Source organism: Rhamphochromis sp. 'chilingali', assembly GCF_963969265.1.
Source record: "Rhamphochromis sp. 'chilingali' genome assembly, chromosome: 1".
Classification (NCBI taxonomy): domain Eukaryota; kingdom Metazoa; phylum Chordata; class Actinopteri; order Cichliformes; family Cichlidae; genus Rhamphochromis; species Rhamphochromis sp. 'chilingali'.
Genome location: NC_137929.1, coordinates 72,822,311 through 72,840,125, shown reverse-complemented (window position 1 = coordinate 72,840,125; position 17,815 = coordinate 72,822,311).

Sequence of the window (17,815 nt, the reverse complement as noted above, 5' to 3'; positions counted from 1 at the left end):
AGACACAGACGCAGACTCAAAGGCAGACCGAATAGAACACATAGAACTCAAACAATAATAAACTGGAAAATGATAATAAACTAAAAGCGCTGGGTCACCGACCCAGGACCATGACAGTAACAAAACCATCAAATCTGATCAAGGTTATTTAAACGCTGCAAAAGAAGAATGGATTGGAATAAAAAAATCCATATCCTGACCTTAATTACTGGAGGAGAATAATGAATGATGCTCATAGTGAGTAAAAAGTAAACTGAGTGATTTTTCGGACAGACTTTTAAAGTGTTCGTATAATATAATACAGATACATAAAAATACACTCCAAAAATAGAGTCCTTGAAATGTACAAATGTACAAAATATTAATTAAAAAAATTATAAAAATGGAGGCAACTGTGCCTATGGTACAATGTATAAAAAGCTCTTTACTGCAGACACGACTAACATGGCTCTGCAGATTGTTTCTTTTATTTTAACGTCACCTCACCTTGAGGTTGGCAAATCTATCAGTGTCTGGTGATCAACTCTCTCAAGCAGTTTAACAGTTTCTGCTGTAACTGTCACTGCTCCCTGTCTGTTTCCTTACCTGATTCTTCCTGACCTTGTTCTTTCCCCTCTTTCCTCTCCCCCTCTTTGAACTGATAATCATACACAAATAGATTGTATTAGATGAAAAAATTACATTAATATGAAAAAATACTATTGAAACCACTAATAAAAAAGTCCTCCCTCAGTGTACTTTCAACCAAAAGGCAAATAACCAAACACATGAACATCAAATAAAAGACATAAATACTGAAACACCGATCCAACATTATCCTTTATTGACGGATCATTTGTTCTTTCATTTTTACCTGAATGTTGCTGCTTTTTTTGAAAAAATGTCCTTATATCCATTATGAACCTGACTGGCACACACACACACACACACACACACACACACACACACAACAGGAGTTATAAGGTTAATGGGAATCCAGTCAGTTAGCTGGTAAGTACCTTGGGTTTAATATCGGCACATATGACAAAGTGAGCAGCTTCTCTCATTCCTTCCTTTTCAAACAGGACAGTGGTAACAACAGCAGCTACGGACAAACATCGTCAGAAAACACGTTTAACCCAGCAGGTTACCTGGTGTAATGTTTTTCAGGTAAACAGAAACATGGTCTGACTCCTACCAACTATATAAAGAGTAACTGAAGGTTAAATGCAGCTAACATGTCCTGTTTTAAGCCAGGCACTTCCACCTCCGCTCTGCTGCGTCTCAGCCACCATCTCTCTGCCACAAAGGGCACCAGAGCCAGAGCAGGGGAGAGGCGAGCTGGAACAAACCATTCTGGGAGGGGGGGTCTATACTTCTGTTGTTAAAAGATTACATCTCAACCAAGTACTGTATACTTTCTATATTTTTTGTAGTGTATCACACAAACACCAAATATTGTCAAAAAAGTAAGAAATCTTTGGGGGTGCTTTGATTCACTTTGGGAAGCACCCCCCAAAACGGGCTAAAAACGCCCCTGGATATAGTTCTTTACACATTTGCCTACCAAGTGGAAGCTCAGCGGCTGAATCTCAGGAGGAGACAAAACATCTCTTTGGGGTTGTGTCAGAAATGGCATCAGGCCTAAAAATGTGTCCAATCACACATGAACAGTCACCCACTGTGGTGCCCTGTGAGTAACAGCTGAACGCAGCCAGTAAGCAGTTAAAGCAGTTCTTTTGTTAAATCCCTCGAATTAAAACTCTGATTCTGCACTTCAACACATCCTGATTGTTTTACTTTGGACAGAGACACAGCTACAGCAGAGTTCATTGTCCAAATACTTATGGGACTAACACTTGTAGTATATCACACAACACAGTACGTGAACATGTACTGAAGCTCCCCTTCCTGCAACCTGTGGTTATGAAAATAGATGGGCGGTAAAATAAAATGTGACGTCCACACATCTGGACAACAGGGCGCTAAAGTCCGTACAAACTTTTGTTTCTTCATTTGCTTGCAAACTAATGGAAATCCTCACTTAAAGCCAAGAAGCTTATTACCTGTGCAGGCTTTAGTGCCTCAGAGCAAACAAGAGAGCTTTGATCACAATGATTTTTGTTTTCACATTTCATTCACTAGCGATTTTTTTAATGTCACCTGATCTCAGTCAGCAGACTGAATATAACAGTAAAGCACTAGTGAGCTAATGAATTAGATATTGGTCACTCATATCAACTGAAAGAGTGTAAGACAAGTAAATGTGCTATAAAGGCCGGAGAAGAGTTAATAAAAAGGGCTTGAAATGAAAATATTTCATTATTTGCTGTCTCATAAATTTTTGGTTTTATTGCACTTTTGTCAGCCCTGCTGCTGTTTTAAAAGTACTTTTTTAATAAACTGGCATAAATGGTAACATTGAACACTTGCCAGTGTGAACAAAAGGTTCTTAACTTTAGCATCAAAGCTTCAGTTCACCTTTCTCATGGCAGTTACTTCAGTATGTGTATTAATGCAGGAACAACTCGATTCCACACAGCTGACGCACCGAGAGTGTCTGCTGTGTGGTTAACTTTATAACCTTTGGTACGCAGTGGTGTCGCCCCACCTGTTAGCTAGTTTAAGAAACTGGTTAAGGAGGGAGTATCTGTGAGGATGAGGAGGATTTAGTTCTTTAAGGACACATCAGATACTTGCAGGAAGCTTCTTTCAGCTTCTTTTCTCCACTGCGCAGGTTTAAAACCATGACAGCAGAAGTCATGATGAAGAGATTGATTAGTCAGTCACAGTGTAAAGAGTCCTCCTGCCTGCATCGCTCGCCAGTATAAACAGACCTTTGCTCCTGGAAAACAAATATATCAAAGTCATGTTGTCCAAGAAATGCATTTTATCTCACTAGTGAATCAAAGAAAGTCTACTTTCTGAGAGTGAGAGGTGAACGTCAGACAGTTCTTAGAAAATGTAGTTTCTCTGGGGAGTCCCTAGGGACGTTTCCCTAGAGGGACTAACCTGGGGGATGTGGCCATGACCTGGTTAGGAGCTCTGGGGCTCTTGGATGGTGTTTTCCTTGTGGCTGCGTACAGCGGAGATGGGGGAGGGTCTGTGCTGGCGGACGCTGGTTACTGGCCTGGTAGCCTGGCTGCCCCTGGGAGGGTCCGGGACGGGCGTGGAGGCTTGGGGGTCTGGGGGTGCTCCGCCCCCCGGTCTGGGGTGCTGGCCGGGCCTTGGGGGCTTGGGTCCTGGCTGTTGTGTCGCCGGAGCAGTGGGCGGGTGGGTGCCGGGGGGCTCAGCCCCAGTGCAGGGGACCTCTGGTGCATCGGCCCTACTAGGGGGCTCTCTAACTGGTGGGGAGGTTGTTATATCTTTGCAGGTGGTCTCCTCATTACAGGAGCTCACTCTGCAGGTGGGGGAGAGATATAGGAGAGGTGGAGAGTGAACTCAACCTGGGTGTCTATTGTCTTGTGTAGTCTGGGAGATGATTGGATGATGGGGTGGGTGCAGTTTTCTCTGGGATGGAGTCGGGTGGGCTGCCCCGGACTCTGTGGGGCTGGGCGGTGCTGCTGCTGCGGGCCCCGGTCCGGATGGGCCTGGACCCCCTTGCCCTGGTGGGTTCCAGAGTGTGGGGGTGCCTACTGGGGTCAGGGGGGGAGCTGGCCCCAGGGAGGGGCCGCTTGCCCCTCCCTTTCTTCCCTCCCCATCCTCAGCTGCCTCCCTATTCCCGCTCTACCACACCCACCCACACACTCAGGGCTTGGGGTGCAGGTATGTCACCAGGGTGCAGGGGAGGCACTCCCCCTCTGTCCCCTTCTGGCCGCCTGTGCCTCAATTTTATCCTGCAACCTAGACATCCACATTACTCACACTCTTCCATAACACATACATATAGGGCCTTGGGGGTGGGCACGTTTTACAGCATCCAGAGGATGGTCGGTGTACTCCAACCCACCTCTGGCGCTGGTGCCCTACCCTCAATTTTAAATGCATTTAGACACTAAGGGTTTTCGGGAGGAGCCGTGCTGCTCTCTGAGAGGAAGCTAGTACCATGCTCTCCTGAGTTTTAAATGCACTTTAGAACAGCACACAGCAACACTACATATGAGCGGGCGTAGGGAGGTTTGAGGTCTTCACTCACCCCGGTTCTGTTAGCCGTCAGGGCTGGGGGGCTGGGAGGAGGTGCTGGTCGTCAGACTGGGGTCTGGGATGCGGGGCCTCCCCGCTACTGCAGATAAGGAGGTGGTCCGCTTGCCTCCACCCCAGAGAGAAGGGTTACATGTCCTGGGTCTAGGTGCGACTTGCCCCTCTGAGGGCGGGGGTACCTGGACCTGGGATATAGAGTATGTTTGGGGAGTGCGACTGTCTGTGCAGTGTCTATTTGTGTCTGTCTACACGTTGGGTGAGTGCCGAGTATTTGGTGGTGCATATGGGGTGGGAATGCACGTCTGTGTCCGTGTGCGCCTGTTCATCCGTGTCTATATGTCAGGTTGGGTCTTAGACTCAACCTCTCCGGGAACATCTCAGGCCCTCTAAAGTACGGAGGCCTATCTCCCCTCACCACACTCCCTGCCGGTGGCTGATGCCCTCAGACGTTGGTGTGTTGGTGGTCCTTGTCGTCTGGGGCTTGGCGCTCATGTATGTACCGGCTCACTCCTGGTGGTCGATTGGCGGGGCCTGGCGCCTGTGGCCCTGCTGGGCTCCTTCCGGGGGGTGGGATGCCCTCAGGCCTCTGGCCTCTGGGCCTGAAGCCCGGTCCTCTCTGGCACAGCTGGCTGCCGGAAGAGCCCGCGGGCACGCCACTGCAACCCCCTCTGGCCTCTGCTCCGTAGCTGCGGGGTGACCTCTCCTTTGGGGCTCTACTCAGCTCTTCCCAGGAGGGTGGCACGGTTCCCCCCCCTTTTGGTGGTCCTCCTCGGGTCCTCGTACTCTGGGGCCTCTGGATATCTGGGGCCTGGATCTCCTCCATACCTGCTTCATGCCCTGGGGGACGGGGCTATGGCTCCCCCACACTCCCTAGCAGATCGTTACATGGAGAAACCTTTGTAATACAAGCATGCTGATCCACACAGGTGTGCACACAGGTGTACACATGGGTATTCACAGACGCGGACTACAGCTTTCTTGGCTGCTGCCTCAAAGCACACTGTGCGCTGTCTATCTTTATTATTTAATATCTACTGATATCTACTGCTAGCTAGTTTATTGTGATGGTGCTGTTTTTTTATTATGTTGCTGTTTGCTGTTTGCTTTCTCTTCTGTTTTTTTTCTCCATACAGGTGATCCAGGTGTTTTGTTTGTGTTTTTTTTTTCTTTCTTCCCCCCTTCTCACCCTCTCTTCTCCCCTTTGGTTTTCTTTCTCTCCCTCTCTTTCTTTCATTCTTTCTCCCTGTCCTATCACACAGTCATGTCTGTCCCGTTTGTAGCAACCGAAAATAAAATAAATTCATAATTATAATAAAGGTCAATCAAGTGGACCAATATGGCAAGGCCACGATGATCCACTTGGTAAAATAAATCCGCTTGGCGTCTTTCTTGGCCTTAAGACAACAATTCTGATGGCTAAAGATCCAAACGGGACACAAAAAAAGAAGAAGAAAAAAATATATATATAGACACTTATTGTCAGTCCTCGTGCATGCTGTGGAAATAAGTGTCTGTGTCATGAGGTGACATGTGAGCTTATCTTTGGTCAATAAAGCTGAACAACGAGTTTTCACTTTGCTTTTCGCCTTAACGTCTGTGCTCTCTCTGCTGTTGTTGGTGTGTGTCGGGCTGTGAGCTGCAAAGCTACAGCCGGCTGTGTGCGCACAGCAACCGTGTGTGAAAAGTGGTCAATAAAGAGATGCTGAAAAGCGCGTTCATGCAAACATCGTCGGGTCTGCCGTGATATGTTTACAACGGGACTTCTGCTCCTGAACCTCTGCGCACAGCGTCTGCAGGTCGGGGCTGTACGAAGTCACTTTATCTCTACAGGACTGTAAGCTGTCGTCTGTGAGGCGTGAGCGTGTTTGTTTTAACACAGTTCACGGTGGAGAACAGCTGCTGACATAATGTGGATCCGAAGATCCATAACTGGCCTACCTGGGGCTGAAAGTCTCCATAAATGCAGGCGTTTCGGCGGCTACACCGGCTTCCACGAGTGTGACGCTTATTTTGAGAAAATAATAGAATATAAATGTATTTTTATATTTCAATATCACAATAATCTTCCAATGTAGAACTACAAGTTAAAAAAGAACTAAGATAAATCAAATCCACTTCAGCTAAATACTTCTCATTTATTTCCATCTTACATGCTGTGACTGCAGCCATTCCCACATCTCTGTGAATGGGACTCATGGACATGGATCAGTGGTTGTTGATCAATGGTCCTGAGAATCTGCATAATTAAGATGAAGGAACGGAGCTCCCAGCCCATCGTTCCTGCAGCTGCTTTCAGTCTTTATGCAAATGTCCTGTTTGTAAGACTGAAACCTGCAGCTGAGACTGAAGACGTCACCTGATGATGACGACACGTTTCTCCCACAAAACGCTGCGTCCAGATGAACAGAAGCAACAGACTCACTTTCCTGGATGATTGAGATGCATCAAGACTTCATTGTGTGTTACTTCTCATTCAGCACAGACACATTATTCCTGTTAGGTCATGTCAGCTGTCACTCAGTACAAGCACAACTGTGAACAACACAAACTTCTCTTCAATGTGTCACAGAAACACTAAGTGTGAGAGCCTGTATGACACACAGGACAGACTGTAAGCTCTGCTGGCTGCACAGCACTTTGTAGCAGTTTTCCAACATGTCCTCCACCCGTGATGTCAGTGGTGGGACCCCAGTCACAGCACTCAGCACCACCTCCTTTAAATGGATTTTATAGCAGTTCCTCCCGTTACTCGGTGCAACGCTTCTTAAATGTGTTTTTGCAGGATAAAACACAGCAGGTGGTGTAGAGAGGACGTCAGCTGACGGAGCAGAGGGAGGCAGACTGTGGATAAATGACAGAGTGAGAGGAGAGCAACCATGACAGAAGCACAGGTGTGGCAGATAGAAGTGGCTTTATAGACACTTATTGTCAGTCCTCGTGCATGCTGTGGAAATAAGTGTCTGTGTCATGAGGTGACATGTGAGCTTATCTTTGGTCAATAAAGCTGAACGACCAGTTTTCACTTTGCTTGTTACGCTTGTTTAGTGACGTCTGGGTTTCTGTGGAGCCCGAATTTTGATGAGTTCTGGTGAAATCATCTGAGATCATCTGAGCATCGGTGAAGAGTCAGCAGAGAAAGTGTGGGACAGAAGTTTGCTTTGGACACATGGACTGAAATAAAAAACTAACAAACAGGATTTCCAATGGACAGTATGGAGAAGTGAAAGTACACAAAGGCTGTGCTGGAACACGTGTGTTACACTTTTTGACAGCTGAGAACAAAACACAATATTTTGCATCATCTCTGCAGTGTCTCTTCTTTCCTCTGCTGTTGTGCTTTTAGCTCCAAACTGTTTCAAATGGTTTGTCAGCAAGCTGACCTCTGACCTCTGCAGTACTAACTCCTGACCCGTACAAAGAGCGGGCGTTTCTGACCTTTGACCTGCAGCTGTATGTCTCTCAGTCTCAGTTCTTCTCTCCGTCACTGATGGAGCAGGTGTAGTTGCTGCTGACAGTCAGTCGTTTGTTTTCTCAGAGTGAGGCTGAAGTCTGAACTGTTCAGAGCATCAGGTCTCATCAACGTGCGCTGCTGTAACGCCGCTTTGTCCTCTGAGATCACCAGGTATGAAACCTGAGTGCTGACAGAGCAGCATGTTCCCCCTCATTCACCTCCACCACCACAGCCAAGGCATGCTGGGAAACTGAGGGCACACAGACGGAGAACTGAAGTGTCTGCTGTGTGTTCATCTCAGAGTCCTCACAGGTGACACATTAGCTCCAGAACACCAAGCCAGGTGTTTGAAGCCTGACAGGGATTCTTCCCATCCAGAGGGAGGATTTAGCTGCACAACAATGAACATTAGTGTGTAGTTTAGAAACACAGACTGTGCCTGCACTGCATCTAGTGAAGAAAAGTGTTACTGCCAGAGAACGAGGCTCCTTTAAAGCAGCTGATATTAAGGTTGAAAAATCAACAATAAGCTGATGTAATCAACGTTTCACAAAATGGTCAGCAGCTAAAATCTGGAGCCGTTCTTTGGTGGTAATTAACAGTTTGTTCTTGTTAGCTAATTATGTAATTAAAGGTAGCAGCAGAAGCCTTGTGTTGAAAGCCCATTCACTCACACATTCACACAGTATGTGTGTGTCTGTGTTACACTGTGGACATCCCTTCTGTTGGAGCGCCATCTTGTGGCAGGTTTAAGAAATGTTCTTCTTGTAAATCCAAACTGATGCACCTCCATAGCAGACTGTGGAGGCTTTCAGTGACATGAAGACTTGATTTATACTGTCATATTCTCCTGTTACACAAAGCACAGCACGCTGAACATGGATGAACTGAAACTCCCAGCATCTGACTGAGGAAAAGCACAAATCATTCTCACACTGACTCCTGCTTGATTTTAGATTTGCTTTCAAATCCTCACACTTTCATATGAAGCACTAAATGGGCTCCAGACTGTTTATCTCAGCTTCCTGTCAAACACACTGCTGCTCACACCGAGGCTCAGTTTACTCCTCCAGCCTGGCTTAACCTGCTGTCTGTTAAAAACACTCCCACACTCCTCTGTTTAATCCTTCTGATCAGACTCTTTGATTTTGTATTGTTTTTACCTGAAGTTGTGTTTTTGACATGGTTCTGTCTGTGAAATAAAGCTCACACACACACTGCTACAGTCCTTCATACACTTAGAAACGAAGCTGCTCCTTTCCTCAGTGCTGACACATAAAGAAGAGTTGCTTTTATATCCAACACGTCTCTGTTCCAGAAAACAGCTTCAGCAGCCTCTGAGTCTGAACTTGGAGTTGGTTATAAGCCACAGGCCTGTGTGCACAGCAATGAGGAAATATAATGCAGTAAGTGAAACATGGATGTGTGGAACAGATTATCCCAAAGGTTGATTCTGTTCATCTGGACGTTCTCAGTGAAACATTTGGTCTCTCGGTCAGGTGACTCCTTTAGTCTCAGCTGACTGCAGCTTTCCAAACCTTTGTCACTGGATCACTCACTTCATCTCCAACGTGTCCCTGACACAGACAGCTGGAGCCGTTACAGCAAAATCATTGATCATCGTTTTTAGAACATTAGCTGGTGTTGGTGGGCAGGCTAGCAGTGCTAATTGTTAGCACTAGTTCTGCTGCTCTCCCTTTGTCTCTGTTATTGTTGGTCTTTAGTGAACAATAGAAAGTGTCTTCATGAGACTGTTGCCTAATGTTCAAATGTAGATAACACCACCTGCACCAACCTGTTACACAGCACAACCCTCTGGTGTAGCTTTGGCTGGAGCACATATTGGCAGCTCCAGTGACATCACCACTCCATGGTGACATCATCTCTACAGACTGTGGCTGTTACATATCCTCACCTGGTAATAATAAGACTGTCCTCAGCTGCACACAGCTCCAAGATGAACAAACTGAAGTAAATACAAATTAGAGTTACGATAGATTGAAATCTTGTAATCAGAGCTAATTCTTAGTGAAACTCTCACAACATCATATCATGATCCTGGGTTAGTGTCTCGGTCTCAGATCACAACATCAGCACAGGCTTGGCTTGGGTGAGGTATTGAGTGGTTCTTGTCCATGACAGCTGCAGGTACAGTGCCATCAGCCATGCTGCACCACATGTCTGCCCAGGAACATTAGTGTGGCTGAGTCTCATGTAAACATTGTGCTAAAGTGGTGGGAAAGTGGCTGCAAGCTGGCTGCACTGTGTCCAATACTCTCAGTATGATATCCACAAACCTCTGAGTGTCACAGAGTGGGCCTGTGCTCAGCTCACTGTGCCCCATTGAATTCTACTTGCATAGTTTTACAAGTAAAATTAAATATACAAGTTGCTCAATGATAAGTTATTGTAGTAACAACTAAGTCCATGGTCATTATTTGTTAATAGTAGCTTAAAGCTTCTGCACCAATCATGGAGCAGCAGGTTTAGAGCATGTGGATCTACAAAAGTAAGTCCCAGTAAGATGGGCTGAGCCTTACATACTAGAAGAAACATGTCATTCCCAGCAGATGAAGCGCCCTTTAAAGCAGGATCTCACTTTCAACCTAAAGAACTTGCTATGAGCATGCAGTGCATTCATGGTTATTATTCATACGATTGTGGGGAGCTAATAAAGTGCAACTATCACATTACATTTTATTATTAAATTGTTGTTAACAATCCCTTCACTTCTGCTTATCTAATTCATGGTTGCAGGATGGCTGACAGCTTCCATTAGGCAGGAGGTAATGTCCATTCTGGCCACAGTGCAACCCACAATGTGTAACTGACACTATTATATTGCATTATGTCACATTGTTACATCTTTTTAATAAATGATGACAGTCAGCTGAATTTGCTGCCCCCTTGGTGGAGGACATCAGGATCAGCAGCTGCTGCTCCATCACAAACACCACAGAAGAAGAACAACACTGGATCAGATTATCTGGACGTGTTTGACAGGGACAGTGTTCATGTTCATGGACATCAGGACAAAAACAGACGATGGAAACCTGCCAGATTTGAGCTAAACTGCTCGTTAATGAAGGACGCATTTGAAGGCCGATGACGTCACAGCCAGGCGACGAAGGCTGTCCCGATTCCTCGACTCCTTCAAATGCGTCCTTCATTTCCCCGAATTTGAAGGATGGGTCGGGTGTGTCCTTCGTGGCCCACCATATCCCAGAATTCATAGCGCGACCCAGCCAAATTTCAGCTGCCAACAATGGCGGCCGCTACTAAGTTTTAAAATTAGTCTTATTAATCTTTCTGGGCCACAAAATAAACTTTTAACATATATTAAGGGGAGAAAGTAGCTGTGTAAACTTCAAATATCTGCTGGGTTTATCAAGACATTGCATATTTGCAAAAGTGCGCCGACGTTTTCAGAGACGTCTGTTACCCACCCGCTCGATAGCAAGCCGGGGGGTTCAGTGGTCACTCCAGCCGGCGAGAGCAGCGGACTCCCGGCTTCATCGTTTTCAGACCCCGCTCTTTGGCTACTCAGGTTAAACATGATATACAAGTCAGAGGGCCCGGTGGCGCCAGTGTCCGGCAGCCTCTGTCAGTGCGCCCCAGGGCGGCTGTGGCTACACCGTAGCTGCCATCACCAGTGTGTGGATGTGTGTGTGGATGGGTGGATGACTGGATGTGTAAAGCACTTTGGGGTCCTTAGGACCAAGTAAAGCGCTGTACAGGCCATTTGGAGTTTTCACACAAAATGACCATCAGATTTATTGAATGTGCCTATTTTGTTCTCACCACTGTGTGTATGTTGGATCAAGCACACAGTGGGGCGTATGTTTGTATCTTGAAACACTGGGGGCCAAGCTCAGCCCTGACTGGAGTTTCACTGGATAACAACACCTCTTAAAATGTATTTATTGTAAGTAATATAAATATAAAACATTCAACCCAAAGCTGAACAGAACCATCTGAGTTCCTGTTTGTTAGTATTTGTATTATTTTGATATTATTGAGCCATGATGGCGCCTTTGAAACTCTGCGTCTGCTCTTCTTCTGCTCTGCTCCATCTGCTCCATCCAGATCTTTGCATCACCTTATTTTACACACTGACTCCATCAGGTTACAGAGAGCTAAGTGATGAATGACTGTTTCATGCCACAGACTGCAGATCAGTCAGTGTTCTGATGGCGCTGATCTTTCCACCCAATGACATCTGTCATCACGGTCACATGACTTCTCCTTGTGTGAATTAATGTGTTCTATTTAGTTCTGCAGTATTTTATTTTTAGAGTACATCTGCGTTTTATTCATTTCACACAAACTGTTGATGTAATGTCATCAAATTTCCACTAGATGTCAGCAGTCATCAGTGGACAGAGTACATCAACCTCTCTGAATACACAAACATACATGTGCGCTTAAATGAGCTCACATTAATGATCTGGACTGATGGATCGCCTTTGTTTTTATAGTCAGTGTTACCATGGAAATGACACTAACACACTATCTAAACATACAGTGGATTTATTTGACTTCATGGAAACAATAACCTGACATCTTTGATCATCAGTTTCAGAGCGTCGCCTGTAACCATGGTGACAGTGATGGGCAGACGCATCGTGAGCACGTGACTGCTGTCAACACACACACATGGACAAGTGTATAAAGGTCTGTACCCCTGTGTCCTGCTGCTCTGAGCGCTCACTAACCCAAGAGGAAGAAGCACAGCTCTGAGCAGCGTCACTGCTGAGAACACCAACATGTGCACGAAAGCTTTGCTGGCTTTGATTCTTCTCCGCCTGTTTACAACTTCTGTAGGTGAGTGTTTGCATGAGAAAGATGGAAATCATGTGTTTTGTCTAATGTTGTAGGAAAATGAAAACAGCGTTTTCTTCACTTCTGCGACCAAAAATCTGCTGTTTTCTTTTCTATTCTACGTGTTGATTTTTGCATTTCTGTGAAGATTCAGACAGAAGATTATTATCTTTTACATGTCCAGTGTTTTTATTACCGTGTGATTTGGAAGGACCGCTTGATTGTTTTGTGCAAGTGTTTGAAGTCTCAGTGCTAAATGACTGACACTGATTCAAGCGCATGAGAAGAAAAAGCAGTGATTCTAGGCTCTTGTGTTTATAGGTGCTGACAGATTCATGTTTAAGCATTGCCTGAGATTTCAGTGTGCAGAAAAAGGACATGAAAATGAGTGGAAGGAACATTTTTTATATACAATATTTGATACTTAATGACACATTTTGACAGCAGTGGCGTTTCCACACCAGATTTACCAGGGTGGGCTCTGGGTGTTTTTTCATGGGGGCACAGAACCAAAACAAGAGGCAACATTGAACTGTTTTTTTTTATTGATTAGCATTCAAATATCTCAGTGAAAACAGAACAAAGATCTACCACAAAGCAAGAAAGCATGAGACAAGGCTAATCAAAAGGTATTGGCTGAAGCATTTGCTTATTACGCCAACCCTTTTCCTGTTTCATCTAAGAAGTGAATTTATTGGGATCACAAACAAAGTGAACGAACATTTAACAATCAAACAGGAGATTTCACACCCTGCACATCTTTAAAAAGCACTGACTGACATCACTGTGGACCGAAACGCCTGCACGCATGGCAACAGGCAGAGTCCATAGTTACAGAGAAGTTGAGGAGGGCTTTCCTACCAGCTGGGCTGGAAGCTGCGCCTCCTGTCCCCCATTCATGTGGTGAGGATCGTCCTCACACTGGGGGGTCGTCCTCCCTCCTGCTGATGTCTGAAAAGAGACGAACGTGGAGTAAACATGAGGCTGTAACTGAGAACTACAGTAACTTATTACTTTATCTTTTCATTAGTGTTAATGATACTGTGTGGAGTGTAATCACAGGGCAGTGTGAGACACACAAGGCTGTGTGTCTCACACTGCCCGTGTCCTCCTCTCTGTAGTTCCCTCACGCTCTCCATCTTTGCTATCAGGGAACAAATGTCTGCTTTTCTTTAATGTCAGCTGATGTTGTTCCAGCTGTGACGCTGAGCTCCTGTCTCAGCTCCATTTTTCATGCACGGTTAAAGGATGAGGTCTGTCTCTGAGCCTGTGCGGATTTGTTCAATGTTAAAGCCATGACGCTGGGTTTCACTGTGACGTCAGCAAACCGTACCGCTTACCTTCGTCTCTTCACCTGTTTCCACGTTAGTCGGCTCTATGCGCGCTTCTTTCTGAGCGCGAATGTGCTGAGAGAGCGAGTGTGCAGCGCCCTAACGAGTCCGTGATAAACACAAACTAGAACACTAGTTCCAGTCCCAGCGCTAAATTAATTCTTCATCGTCTCTTCAGGCTTCACGGTACGGGGGACAGTGAGCCGTGATTGTGAGCCGCGGTGGAGACACCCGCCTCTCGTCCGCCGCATAAGTTTTCTTGCGCGTCTACACTCTGCTTTACGGCAGCGCCTTTTCTCCTGTGCTGATCACAAACATGGACGCGCGCTCACGCACCAAACATACGGGCGCGCGCACACATACCAGCAGCCTGATTGCGTCTTTTTCAAAAAATCATTAAAAATCATCCCTGATAGTTGACGTAAAACTTTGAACACATCCTTCCTCTGCTCCACCTGCTCTACGCCTGTGCTCAGTTTCATCCCAAACTGCGTTCATGCTCCCGAGAAATTAAGGAACAAGTCTGCTGAAATGTAACAACTTTAGAGGAATGTGATAAACTCATGTTAAACATTTATTAAAAACCATCTGTGATTGTTGATATGAAACTGTCAGTTGAACACTTCTTTGGGTTACCTTCTCTACATGGGTGCCAACTTTCATTACTTTTCACTCATATTATACAGTATATACCAGGGGCGATTCTAGGATCAGAGCTTTGGGGACTGCGGTCAAGTGAGCCCTCACTTACGAAGTCGCAGTCAAGCTAGCCGCCCCGCCAGCCGCACCTAAAATGTTGTTGCACTACTCTTACGCATATTACGGTATAGGTGCCGACTGGCTTAGAAACGAAGTGTTTTCTGTCCTGACACTATTTTACTTCACAATCCACTCCCAGTTTTGGTTTATCTCCACTTTCCCCCCTGTGATCCACAGCCCAAATTACTGTATGATTCAGAGAAAATTAACAATAAAATTTACCCAATTTACTCAACTATACTTTTAATATTCTCATCTTTGAGCTCAGATTACAGGAAAACTGTAAGAGGTGACGCAGATATTTCACTGGATTATGACTCTGGGTGACCCCCACTCTGCACCCTGTGATCCACAGCAAAAATTACTGTACGGTTTTTGAGAAAATTGATAGTAAACTTTGCACAATTTACTGTACTATACTCTATATATTCTCATCTCTGAGCTCAGATTACAGGAAAACTATAAGAGGTGACACAGATATTTCACTGGATTATGAATCTAGGCCATCTCCACTCTGCACCCTGTCATCCACAGCAAAATTTACTGTATGGATTTTGAGAAAATTCATAGTAAAATCTTCCCATTTTGCTTTACTGTACTCTACATATTGACATCTTTGAGCTCAGATTGCAGGAAAACTGTAAGAGGTGACACAGATATTTCACTGGATTATGACTCTAGGCTGTCGCCACTCTTCACCCTGTGATCCACAGCAAAAATTACTGTTCGGATTTTGAGAAAATTCATAGTAAACTTTGCACAATTTACTGTACTATACTCTATATATTCTCATCTTTGAGCTCAGATTACAGGAAAACTGTAAGAGGTGACGCAGATATTTCACTGGATTATGAATCTAGGCCATCTCCACTCTGCACCCTGTCATCCACAGCAAAAATTACTGTATGGATTTTGAGAAAATTCATAGTAAAATCTTCCCATTTTGCTCAACTGTACTCTACATATTGAAATCTTTGAGCTCCGATTACAGGACAACTATAAGAGGTGACGCAGATATTTCACTGGATTCTGACTCTAGGCTGTCGCCACTCTTCACCCTGTGATCCACAGCCAAAATTACTGTACGGATTTTGAGAAAATTGATATTAAACTTTGCACAATTTACTGTACTATACTCTATATATTCTCATCTTCGAGCTCAGATTACAGGAAAACTGTAAGAGGTGACGCAGATATCTCACTGGATTCTGACTCTGGGTGACCCCCACTCTGCACCCTGTGATCCACAGCCAAAATTACTGTACGGTTTTGGAGAAAATTGATAGTAAACTTTGCACAATTTACTCTACTGTACTTTTAATATTCTCATCTTTGACCTCAGATTACAGGAAAACTGTAAGAGGTGACGCAGATATTTCACTGGATTCTGAATCTAGGCCATCTCCACTCTGCACCCTGTGATCCACAGCCAAAATTACTGTACGGTTTTGGAGAAAATTGATAGTAAACTTTGCACAATTTACTCTACTGTACTTTTAATATTCTCATCTTTGACCTCAGATTACAGGAAAACTGTAAGAGGTGACGCAGATATTTCACTGGATTCTGAATCTAGGCCATCTCCACTCTTCACCCTGTGATCCACAGCCAAAATTACTGTACGGTTTTTGAGAAAATTGATAGTAAACTTGGCACAATTTACTGTACTATACTCTATATATTCTCATCTTTGATCTCAGATTACAGGAAAACTGTAAGAGGTGACACAGATATCTCACTGGATTATGACTCTGGGTGACCCCCACTCTGCACCCTGTGATCCACAGCCAAAATTCATAGCCAGTGCTCTGACACGGTGTCATCAATCTTTGAATGCTGAAAAAGCACAGTGTATCCAGAAAAACACATTATATTATATAAATTATTATAAAATTTGTGTACGCCCATGGCAAAAAGTTAGTCTAGAGCCCTGTAACAGGTGACGGCAGCAGCTTGACAACGTCCGGAGGTCCTCTGAGAGTGGAGAAAGCACAAACGTCAGAAAACACACGAAACTACTACGAACTGATGAAACTGTGGAAGCCCTGACTGACAAAGGTTTGCAGACGATCTGGCGAGGTGTGAGTCTGAGCGCTGGTCTTAAGAAGCCGGCAATTCCAATTACGCTCAGGTGCAGCCTGTCAGCATGATGTGGCGGCTCCGCCCAGGGGTGGAAATGCCCTGTGGGAAGGCCCAGCACTCACCCGGACCATGACAGTTTATATCTGACACAGATAGACTGCAGGTCATAACTTCTTACCTGAAGCTCAGTTCACCTGACACTAGGACCACCGGCTGCCCCGGGTCTCTCCACCTCCTGCCTCCCCTTTCCCTCATCCACCTGCTGGCCTCCACCACTTGCTAATGTTACTGAATCTGTGGAAACTCTGCGATACTCTGGACTTGGTCTTCACTTATGGCATTTCCCTTGACCACTTGAACTTAAATGACATAGTTTTTACTGACCATAAGTCAGTTTCTTTCAACGTATCTGTCAACTCAGGGGCTCCTTCCCTTGATTTTATTAAGCCCAGGTGCTTTATTGATGACTCTATCATTCATAAGTTTTCTTCTCTTTTTAACCTCCTCTGACGATGTCGACCTCCTTACTAATTCTTTCAATGAAAACTGTCTTGCCATTCTTAATCAGGTTGCTCCTTTCAAAACCAGTCATTGCACTGTTGGTTCCCGCACACCCTGGTTAAACAATCATACGCGTGGCCTTCGACGCTCCTGTCGAAAAGCAGAGCGTCTCTGGAAGTCCACTGGTCTGGTTGTCCATTGTGAACACTTCCAAGAACTTCTTCACTTATATAATGAATTAGTGAAAGAGGCTAGATCCTCTTATTTGAATAATCTTATAAACCGTCATAAAAATAACCCAAAAATTCTATTTCTCCCCCAACCCAGCACGCTGTGTTACTTTCTAATGAAGATTGAAATACTTTTCTCAATCACTTTGTAAATACAGTGATGAATCTGAGATCCAAAATCTCCTCAAGGGGCTCCCCTTATGAAGATGCCCCTCGGTGTCATGGGTCATTTACTTCCTTTTCTCCAGTCACACTCAATGACTTAATTACGGTAATAGGTAAAATGAAATCCTCATCATGCTCTTCAGCTATATTGCCTCCTTCTGTCCTGTCTGGGACTCTCACCATCATTGGTCCCACATTGTTATCCATCATCAACAGTTCACTGAGGCAAGGTTGTGTTCCATCTTACTTTAAACATGCTGACGTAACTCCACTCTTAAAAAAACAGAATCTAGATCCTCTACTTGTAATTATCGGCCTATTTCAAACTTGCCATTTATGAGTAAATTACTGGAAAA